The sequence below is a fragment of the Falco rusticolus genome, chromosome 5 (genome assembly GCF_015220075.1).
Source record: "Falco rusticolus isolate bFalRus1 chromosome 5, bFalRus1.pri, whole genome shotgun sequence".
Taxonomy (NCBI): Eukaryota; Metazoa; Chordata; class Aves; order Falconiformes; family Falconidae; genus Falco; species Falco rusticolus.
In genome coordinates this window covers 18,313,500-18,322,165 of record NC_051191.1, presented here as the reverse complement: position 1 = coordinate 18,322,165, position 8,666 = coordinate 18,313,500, and the positions used below count along the sequence as shown (strand labels likewise).

The window sequence follows — 8,666 nt, the reverse complement described above, 5'->3', positions numbered from 1 at the left end:
TGTCCTGCTCACCTAATCAAGCAATAACTCCACTCAAATCAGTGGTTCAGATCAGAAGGAGAAAAAGGAGCAGTGTCTCAGACCCTACAGGGATGGAGGAGTGTAGGGTTGCAAGAAATGGAGTTTTTCTTCAGGGGTCTCACTCGAGCAATTGTTTTTTAATGCTATATTTCATCACCAGCTTCACTTGAGATTTGAGGTCTGTCCAATACTGAACCCTTCTGTTTTTACTTAACAGGGCAAATTCTAACAAGCCCATTAAAAATAGGAAAAAAAGCAGAACTTGAAGTCCCATGACCTTAAACCAAATAATCTTGTGACACTCAGTGTGTGTAGAATTAAGAGTTTGCAGAAACATGTGATTAGGGATAGAACAAAAATGAGGAAGAGTGCAAAGGAAAAAAGAGGGAGACAGGCGAGCAGAGAGGCAGAAATTTATTCAGGCACAGCGGGTGACCCAGCCATCAGGACACCTGGCCTGGGATGCAGAGCCTGTGTCCTGTCTGCCACATTTGGAAGAAAAAACAAAAACCCACAAAAACTCCTTTTCCATTAAGTACTAATCAGAAGACATCCTCACATTCCATTTAAGTTTGGTCGTTTTCTACAAAATAAGCTCAGTATCAGTAATCTTTAAAATGGTGGGGATAAAGAACAAGGCTTTTTGCTTTTAAGAGTCTCATGATTTTAATCCTACCAATTTTTTATTTTTTTTTTTGGGGGGGGCAATTGTATTAACTAAGAGTTAACTATACTAACAGATGTGAAGGCAACACTCATGTTGAACCATTACATGTGCTTCCATATGCAAACCAGCAGGTTTTGCATTATTGCAGTGAAATTAACTCTGTTAACTGCAAGGATTCACCTTCCTCAAACAAATTTAGCACAGAACACTGCACAACTTCCAGGCTGTAATTAAAAGCAGGAGCAGCAGGTCTGTGATTTCTAGTTTCATTATAAACAAATTCAGTAATTACATTTTGAAACAGAAGACAAGGCTACAAAATGTTCTTAATGTGTCATTGCAGGTTTTACTGCCTAAATTTCAATCGCTGTCATTCACTGAGCTCTGTCCAGAAAATGAACTAAATTATACTTCTTGGTATTCGTGACAATTGTATGTATTTCTTCATAAACACAAACATTTTTTAACATCCAGTGTCTAGTTCTATATTTACTCTCGTGTTCACTGTAAGTTGTGAAAAGCCCCCTCCTTTTATAAAAGAAATTATGGTTTTGCACATAAATCACAAAGTTTGATGCTTATAGTGGTTCTTACCTACCTAGCATCTTCCAAATTTTATAACCCTCCTTTATCTTGCCTCAAGGCTTTCTATGTGTGTTTTCAGTAAGGTGAAAGATCTTTCATATAGGGAATTCATGCCTGCTGAGGTATTGAGAGACTTAGTTTCTCAGAGTTTAGAGAAACAAATCTTACAGCCTCAGTGCTGACCCTTGGGCTTGCAGGTGCAGAGCTTTGAATTTATATACCAACAGATTAGAAAAGTAAAGAAAAGAAAAAATTTGAAAGGAAAGCTTTTGTTTTGTGATGGGGATTCTCACAAGCCGTTGAAGCCGTGACTGTTCCTTGCCAACTGGTAGAGCCTTGACTGCAACAAGCACGATTTGAACTTGACTCAAGGTAAGCTTGTTATTATTGCTATGTTTTTCATACTCCACTAAGCCACCAGCAGGCAGAGAGGATAAACCTAATTACACTGATCTAGCAAACTAGTAAAATAATCTAAAGTAGATGCTGAAGGTAGATAAAGAAAATATAGCATTTTTTTCTGCAGCGTGGATGAGTGCAGCTAGGAGCATCTGATATCTGCCACCCCACCCCAGAGGGTTGCTTGAAGAACCGTGAGTGCCCAAAGCCCCAGGATCACCACCTCGATGGCTTAAAGAGCATGCTGGCCAGAAAGCCTCCAGGCTTTGCTATGCCAAGTGTCTGAATATAATTGCTTGTAGAATACATCCTGTAAATTCAGTTTCTAAGTGCACAGTATGTGAAGCTTTCCTTGAAGCACTGATTACTCATAATTCCCATGCAAATCAAGTGAAACATGCGGCCTCTGTTGTTTCCAGTAATACCCATTAAATCATGCCTACCTTTTCCATTTGTCCCATTACACAGCTTTTATTCTATAGCCGTATGAAATGTGGTAGAAATTTGTTTTCTAAAAGACCTTTTTTCTAAAAACAGAGTTTGAAACTTTTTAGCAGTTTGACATACTATTTTGCTTGTGCTCAAAATCTGACAAGCTTTCCTTTCTGCATTATTCTTTGTCGTTACTTTTGAGCAGACTGACAAGTATATACTAATGGCAGACTGTTGTGGTTTAACCCCAGCTGTAACTAAGTACTACGCAGCTGCTCACTCCCTCCCCAGCAGGATGGGGATGAGAACGGGGAAGGAATGTTAAACTTGAGGGTTGAGATACGAACAATTTAAAAATTGAAATAGAATTAAAAAATAACAGCAACAATAAAAATAACAAAATGGAAGGAGAAGGGAGAGGAATAAAATCCAAAGGGAAGGGCAAAGAAAAACAAGTGATGCACAACACAGCTGCTCACCAGCCTCTGACCAATGCCCAGCCAGACCCTGAGCAGCAAACCCCAGGCCCTGCCAAACCCCCCCAGTTAATACACTGAGCATGATGCGCTGTGGTATGGAACATCCCTTCGGCTGGTTCGGGCAGCTGTCCTGGCTGTGTCCCCTCCCAGTGTCCCGTGCCCCCCCAGCCCTCTCGCTGGCCGGGCCCCAGAAACTGAAAAGTCCTTGGCTTGGTACAGACACCACCCAGCAACAGCCAAACCATCCGTGTGCCACCAACGGTGTCCTCACACCACATCCAAAGCACAGCGCTGCACCAGCTGCTAAGGAGGAAATTAACTCCATCCCAGCTGAAACCAGGACACAGACCTACTTTTAAATAGTTAAATTCTTCCTTTCTTTCCCATTTAATTTTTATTTTTTATTTTCTGGAAGTCACCTGCCATTCAGTCATTAGAAATGAAACACATTCTATCTGAAATTATTTTCGCCTGCAGGTTTAAAAAGAAAAACAAAAAAATAACTGTATGTTTTATTAATAAAAGATATGACTAAAGCCTATTAGATGAATTGAGTCTAGGCCAACTTTCTGTCAGAGTGACTTGTAGGCAAGGCTTGGGATTTAAGCCCTGAGTTTTGAAGACCATCCGTTCAGTTTACTTAATGAAAAGTCAGTAAAATATACTGGAGCCATTTCAGGTGCAGCAATGGGAAGTCTGGCCCATGACTTCTGGATACATAATTCAAATGAAGAAGTAGTGGCCAAGAATAAGGGTTCTGTTGATATACCTGTGCTGCCTTGCTGTATGACTGTTAATGCTGCAAAATCTTTTTTGAAGGACAACAGGTCAGAAGGTAAAAGAAACGTTAGTGACCAGGAAAGGAGAAGACAGTGAGAAGAAGGTTGGCAGAGGTACAAAGCAGGATAATCCAATGTTGCAGAACATTGCTTGGTCATGAGCTCATAGCAATGACCTTTTTCCTGAGAGAGAGGAGTAAAGGTTAAGCATCACCATGCCTCAGCCAGCATGGGCTTCTCGGGGTGATGTAGCTGCTGAGCTCTCCACAACAGGCATCCAGACACACGCATTTAGAAAGCAACATGAATCATCCTGGAGTAACGATAGCTGAAGAGACATAAGGAATAAAACAGTTAAAACTCAGTGAGGCATTCTTAAACATCACTTGGGAAAGAGAAAAAAAAAAAAAAGTCCACCCTCAGGTCTCTAAAATTAGTCACAGAAAAGTACTGCTTAAGATATAAACACTTTGCCTCCTCAGGCCTGCACAAGAGGATGCCTGCTGGCAAAAGCCATTCTGCTCGTGAGAGGACAGATACATTTGACTTCGTACATTAAGAATCTCACAGCTGCGTCTGTAAAGACAGAAATGCTTATAGCTACTACGAGCTCTGAAGCCATCCTTTCATCTGGTGGACCTGGGTGGATCATTTACAGTCCGGGGAGGGGGGTGGGGTGTTAGAGAAAAAAAGCTCTCTTTTCATAATGCCTTTTATGCTCGAGCCCAATGTGTGGCTTAAGCTAAATATGTGGTAACTATTTTGAGAATTTTTTTTTTTTCCTGGTGAGACAAGCTGGTCTGTGAGAGGCCTTGCTGATCAGGAAAACAATATGCAGTTATCTCCCAGCGAGAGTTCAATCAGCTCAGAAACTCACAGCTGGCTTAAAAGGAGGGCTGTAGAAGGAGGAGGTAAAGTTCGGTGCAGCAAAGCATGTTAAGAGATGAATGGGATGGGATGAAGGATAAGAGATGAATGAATAACACAGGGAGCTGGAAGCTGTTCTGCTAATCACAGCCAAAGCAGGACACCCTGCATGAGCCAGCTCAGGGCTGCTGTTGGGTTGCATGTTTGTTGTGTGGTGTAGAATTCACTCTGAAAACACTGGCAATTCAGGACATTCTTCAGTCGAGGGGCCTTGGGATTAATGGGTTTGGCCCAGTTTCTCCAGAAAACTGGGATATAAAAAGAGGATGCAAATGGCAAACATCAGAAGTGATATTTTCTATTCCCCATCCCACCTGCCCACCTGGTGTTTTGTGCTGAACAGGAGCTATTAGAAGCTATGGAAGTCCTACAGGAAAGCTGAGGAAAAGCAATATTCTATGACAGAAAGGAAGATACATGCACAAGTTTTGCTGCTTTTCCCTCCAGAGAAGCTGGCTGGAACCACAGCCTTCTGAGGTCTAACAAAGCAGAGGTATGCAGGAAAGTTTTTTTTAAAGTAATTTAAAGTAATACAATTAAAAATACATCAGTTGAAACCAATGATTGATATCTGCAATCAATATTTGCTGAATTTGCCCAGTAGGATAATCTTAGTCAAAATGAAGCTTCTGAGACAGTAGTATTTTTGCTACCTGAGAATATTCCAGTTTTTTCTTCCATGGAAAAATAGAATAATAGAGTTTTGTAAAGCTGTGACAAACATACTTTATCAGCAGTTCATCAGGAATGGAGTAGAGCAGAAAGGTGAAAAATTAATGTGATAGATGTCAGGGCTTATAGCCAAGATGACCTAGGACTCCTGTCTCTACAGGAGATACTGAATTTTAGTACTGCTCTCAAGTAAGTGCCATCCATGGAAAAGGAATTATCACATTCTCAGCTAAATATGACAGTATAATAAGCATTTTACAGATTAAAGAGAAAGGATCAGAATAAAACAGGGTTTTGATGTTAGACATGCATTTTTATGACTGTGCAGCAGGACAGTGACATTTAGCAGTATTCTCTGAGGACATAGACGTCAGAGAAAACAAGTGCATTGAAATTAGTTTGAAGGATGTTAGCACCAGAACTATTTGTTTGCATACCAAAGTCCGAGGATTTCATCTAACAGCTCCTGCAGGTGGTGCGTAGATCCTGAAGGCATGAGAAAGGACATAAGAGCTGCAGCTCTAAATATTATCAACACATGCAGATTGAGCCTCCCTGCTCACTCCTGTAAGAAACATCCAACAGCTCAGTAACACCACTTGGAAACCCCCAACTTGAAAAAAGGCAGAAAAATATGGTGGTAGGAAATATAAGGTTAAAGGAATTAAGTTCTAAGACAAATCTAGCATTTTGGTCATATTGTGAACCTCTTGGAGGGTTAATACCTTTTTAGAAGCAGTGCTAACCAAAGGGGATGCTTGAGTTTCACCCAGGATCTGACCCTACTTGCCACTGCTTAGTTTGGCAAAGCCCACTGGTAATGTGGCTTTGAAGCTTTTAGGGTTTAATTGAGCCATTCAACACCTTCCCACAGCCTTACTTACAGCCTGTCCATCATAACTTGAAAAGCCGCCACATTAGAATTGTAGCATTTTGCAGTAGCACAAATGGCTACCAAAGATCAGAAGAAACTTTTAGTGATAACAGACAACAAGAGGTTCAGTGATAAATGCTGAAAATTACTAGTTTGGCTTGTTGTCTACAGTGTAGAGTCTTTAAAACACGAGTCACCCTATCACAATGATAGTTATGTTTTCTTCTGTAAAGATTTTGATGTAGTATTTGCAATGATGACTGTCACAGCACTCTCCAAACTAGCCCCCTGCAACAAGGCTTTTACCACCCCATACCAGGTTAACTTCAATAAGTGGCTCCCACACCTTGCCCCAGCACAGCCACCCATCCCCCACAAGGTTTCCACAGTTCATCTACTGTCCGTGCTGTTTCTCCAGCCTCTTCAGGCCAGCCCACCCTGCTTCTTGCCTCTGCTGTGCCTGGATTCCTTCCATGTCCCGGCTCCTCTTCCAGCCAGCCTCTCCTCATCCAGGCCCCCTTCTTCTCCCAGGGCCTCTCCTACACCCAGGGCACTCTCTCTCCTCCCTCTGCTTCTCCCAGTGCACTCTTCATCCCATGCTCCTCTTCCATACCCCTTAGAGCTATTTAACCACTTAGCAGGAACCAGCCACGGCTGCACCTTATCCACGTCAGCCAACCCACCGCCCCTGAAGCCAGCCCACAGCTGTGTATTATCAATGTTCATTAACCTGCCTTCATTCCTCTGTAATTCCTCTACAGATGACATTAAGTTAGTAACTTCACTGTCAATACAAGTTTGAAGATTTCTGTGGTCACTAGAGACTTTATATTCATCATCAATCTGCTAGTGAGGTACAAATGAAACAAAATTATCAGCATCATTAAAAAAGTAAAGGTTGCATGATAATTTTCTGTTTTGCTCTTAGCTGACCCAGTCAGGCAACAGATAAAAAATACTTTAAAAAAAAATAGTTGAAAATGTTTGAATCCTGATATTACTTTTAGCCAGCCAAATATTTTTTAAAAAATTTGTGGGAAACAATGGAGACACCCATGTTCCCATTGAATTTGGTTAAAACCAGCAGATCAAACAATATTTGGGAGAAAGGAAAGGGGGAGAGGCAGTTCATACAAACAAGCTGAACCAGCAGTGTGCCCTTGGGGCCAAGGAGGCCCCTGGGACCCTGGGGGGCATCAGGAGGAGCGTGGCCAGCAGGGCGAGGGGGGGGATCTCCCCCTCTGCTCTGCCCTGGTGAGGCTGCACCTGGAGTGCTGTGTCCAGTGCTGGGCATCCCAGTTCCAGAGAGACAGGGAGCTGCTGGAGAGGGGCCAGCAGAGGCTACAGAGGTGATGAGGGGACTGAAGCATCTCCCTGATGAGGAAAGGCTGAGGGAGCTGGGCCTGTTTCACTTGGAGAAGAGAAGACTGAGGGGATCTTATCAATGTCTACAAACATTTTAAGGATGAGTGCCAAGAGGACAGGGCCAGGCTCTTTTCAGGGGTGCCCAGCAACACAACAAGGGGCAATGGGCACAAACTGCAGCACAGAGAGTTCCACCTGAATATGAGGGAGAACTTCTTTACTTTGAGGGTGACGGAGCACTGGAACAGGCTGCCCAGAGAGGCTGTGGGGTCTCCTTTGCTGGAGACATTCAAAACCCACCTGGACGTGACTCTGTGCATCCTGCTCTGGGAGAACCTGCTTTAGCAGGGGCTGGACTAGATGATCTCCAGAGGTCCCTTCCAACCCCAACCATTCTGTGATTCTGTGGTCACACGACACCTGCTACATAGAAAAAACAGGTCAAAAAATGTAAATCTGCAGTCTTAGTTCTCACCACAAAGCTGTTCAGTGTCGACTACCCTGTTTTCCAACACTCATTAATATTAAGAACAGGATTTACAGTCGTAAGGGGGATTCTTAACATTTCCTAAACTTTTCTACATCTGTCTTCCTCTCCTGCAGAAGTTTAATAGTTTTTCCTGGCTTTCTTGGAAAAGCTTCCTAATTCCACATAGCCAGCACTGAATAATCCCTCCACTGAACGTACATAGTGTGCTGAGCGTCAAGTGGGAAAAAACAGAATGAAACAAGGAAAGGGGAAAAGGCAGGAAAAGAAAGGAAAAGAAAAGTGGGGAAAAAAGACTGATGGAGAAGAATGGAGTGAAAAAGTGGACAGAAGAGTTACAGTATTTGGACAGTGTCAGAACTATGTTAGGCTGCCAGAAAAAAATAAAAAATAAAAAAGAGGATAATTTCTAAGTGTATGCCCCTGTGAAAGCTAGAAATCAATATGAAAATTCTCAGTGCTTTGTTACTTAGACCTTGAATACTTATTCCTCCCCCAGAGCAACTTCTAGTAGACCATGGGTAAGTGATATACTTCTGTTAAAACAAACATATATTGTGTATCTCATATTTCTTTGAGAAACAATTGCAGAAAGCGAGGAGATCAAATGGCTGGGATGCAGATGTAGCATCTGGGCTTCAACAGACAGGGCACAGGCTGAGTGGAAATCTTTTTTGCATTGTTTGTTTGCTTACTTTATTAGAGATGTTCTGTGAATAGCAACTCATTAGGGACATTGGTTTTACTTGAGATGTTTAAGGAATTAAAGGAAACAATATTTTCTACATGTAAAATCTAATTCTATTCTAAATGACTAGAGGAACATGGTCTCTTTTGAACTGTACTGGACTGTTCCATGTGCAAATCCTCCAGGTTTTCAGAACATAAGATGAAATTCAAACCAAAGTCATATCATGGCCAAGAACCTTACTCTATTTAGGATTATCCAACTACACCCCACGTTTAAACCATTAACCCT

The 8,666-nt window shown here is 42.1% G+C and overlaps 1 long non-coding RNA gene across 1 annotated transcript; it reads right to left on the bottom strand.

Annotated features, from left to right (window-relative positions):
- Positions 1-2,984: 2,984 nt before the first annotated feature.
- On the bottom strand, positions 2,985-7,528 carry LOC119148914. Its single transcript, XR_005104531.1, has 3 exons — positions 7,501-7,528; positions 5,399-5,447; positions 2,985-3,690 (listed from the first exon to the last, which is right to left on the bottom strand). It is a non-coding gene; the product is annotated as an uncharacterized LOC119148914 (long non-coding RNA).
- Between the last annotated feature and the right edge of the window lie 1,138 nt (positions 7,529-8,666).